This window comes from Aplysia californica, unplaced genomic scaffold (assembly GCF_000002075.1).
Source record: "Aplysia californica isolate F4 #8 unplaced genomic scaffold, AplCal3.0 scaffold00192, whole genome shotgun sequence".
In the NCBI taxonomy this organism is placed as follows: domain Eukaryota; kingdom Metazoa; phylum Mollusca; class Gastropoda; order Aplysiida; family Aplysiidae; genus Aplysia; species Aplysia californica.
This window is the reverse complement of record NW_004797462.1, coordinates 811,939-814,304: the sequence shown is the minus strand read 5'-3', so window position 1 is coordinate 814,304 and position 2,366 is coordinate 811,939. Positions and strand designations below refer to the sequence as shown.

General features: G+C 42.6%; 1 protein-coding gene across 1 annotated transcript in view; it reads left to right on the top strand.

Annotated features, from left to right (window-relative positions):
* The first annotated feature begins 94 nt into the window (after window positions 1-94).
* LOC101849130 (ependymin-related protein 1) overlaps window positions 95-2,366 on the top strand; it is a 20,238-nt gene continuing 17,966 nt past the window's right edge. Inside the window, exon 1 of the mRNA XM_013082752.1 lies at window positions 95-277. The gene's annotated coding sequence lies outside the window, so the exon portion shown is untranslated. The remainder of the gene's footprint in view (window positions 278-2,366) is intronic.

Here is a 2,366-nt window from a genome sequence, read left to right as displayed (position 1 = left end):
TCAACTGGCCGCCATGTTTTAGTTTCAATTCCTCACAGCGAATCGGCGATCGCGAAGAGGGAGTTCCGCTTCTATAAGTGTAGAATTCTGTGGTGTGAACCCAACAATAAGAGTTGTTGTGTAACGTAGTCTAACAGTTCAGTTTGACCTCAACTCAGCACTCGTTACACAAATATTATAAAAGAAGAGCGCTCTGTGTCGGTTGGATACAGACTGACAAACATATTAGTGAGGAGAGAAGTAGAGTTTGTGCTCGCAAAGCTTTCACATTTCACAGGTAAGTCTCTTATAAAGTCAACATTGAGGCGATTTTGTAGAACTAAACTCATTTTGTAGAGTGGTTTCTCAAGGGGGCTTGCCCCCCTGACCTGGGGAGATGAATTTTATCCTAATTTGATGTTTTGCAGTGAGGTTGTATCTGACTCTTTGTGTAGCCTATTTCAAATAGGCCTAGAAAAGTCTAGAATCTAGATCTAGATCTAGAATCTAGATCTAGTATTTGGTCATCAAGACTTCTCTGGATTTTTTCTCTGGGTGTGTAAACAAATGACCCAAATGGTAACCTGGATCGTAGACTTTAACGACCAGAACTCTAGAATCTAGATCTAGATATAGATTTCTAGATCTCTAGATTTAGATCTACAAGATTCACAGTATTCTGTGATCTAGACGTTTGGTTCAGTTTTTCAGTTTTCGTCTTGAAGATTATCCTTTGATCTCTAGAATCTAGTCTAGATCTAGATCTAGATCTTAGATATCTATATTTCTAGATTAATTAGGCTATGGCCACCTCTATCTATTCTCACCCCGGGTGAGAATCGAAGTGACTATTCGGACTCGAGTCCGAATATGATAAAATGTTATTCGGACTCTGATTCTTGTCCAGCATGACATCACTGCCGACTTCCTGTGACTCATGACTCCGGCTTCCTGTCCTGCCTCACTCGTGACTCGCCTCAGGCTGGGTAGAGACCAGGATCACTTCAGGCAAAATGGCGTTAAATTGTGCAGGAGCCGAGTTTTTATCTTATGATGAATTTGAGGCCGGCCTGAAAAGTTATAGCACTTCTAATAAATGTTTATTTGTCAAGAGGTCATCAGAAGCAATTAAAGATGGCTCGTTAGCGTGTGTCGGGGTCGGATGGGTGGCCTGCATGTGCGTGTCGGGGAGGGGGGGGGTACTATCGGTCCGGGCGTTGAATGTCGCATACAAGTCAGTCTCTCCCCCCCCCCCCCCCCCCCGGCAACTGATCATTACAATAATAAGCTAGTCTTGACGTAGATCTACATAATGAATTGTGCGCTGGTCTATGGAATCAAAAGTTGCCATATGCTCGGTTCTACACAGCATCACAACTTTTTCTTGGTAAAACAATCAAGATGACACAGGCTTGTGTATTTGAACGAATCGATCTTTTTTTTTACACAGCTCATAATATGCAGGTGCCAGGTGATCTGCTAATCTTCAATTTTACCTTTTTCTACCACAAAGAAAGTGGGAAACATGGGGGGGTGGGGGGGGCGTATCAATGAGGCGGCGGGCATCGGATCGGCAGATAAAGTGTGGGGGAAACTAAAAAATGGCGGAAAACTGGAAGCACTGAACGTTACATCTATAGAACGAAGACACTTCCTTTTTTTCCAGACCTTGTCCGAATAACATTTTTTCAAATTCGGACTCGAGTCCGAATATGAAAAACATTTTTTCAAATTCGGACTCGAGTCCGAATATGAAAAAAATGTTATTCGGACTCGAGTCCGAATAATGACGGCCGGTGAGAATAGCGCAGGCGAGTCTTTTGGCTATTCTCACCCGGTGGGCGTTCACCGTTATAGTATAGCCTAAGCCAACCAGTTAAGCGTTCACCCTGAACCACAGAATTCTACACTCTCTCTCTTTAGCTATCTCTATTACTACTGTTAATGTTAGCCTAAAAGCGTGCAATTTTGTCTGTGGGCAGTGGAGAGAGAAAGAGAGAGAGAGAGGAGTAGCGCAAGAACTTCTGGGCAAAACAAAATGGCGACCCGCGTAGTTCGGCTCGATTCGGAAAGTTAAATAACCATAGCATCTTTGTAGACGACCAAATTAATTTACTTTTTTGTGTTTTAACATCATTTTAAAACTTTGTTTTGGTCAATTTGATCGTCCGCACCGATAGACAGTATTCAGAAAGAGACAGAGAGAGAGAGAGAGAGAGAGAGAGGGGAGGAGTAGAAATCTAGATCTAGATCTTGCGAGAACTTCCGTGCAAAACAAAATGGCGACCCGCGTAGTTCGGCTCGATTTGAAAAGTGAAATAGCCATAGCATCTTTGAAGACGATCAAATAAGCTTACTTTTGTGCTATAAAACGTAATTTTTTCTTG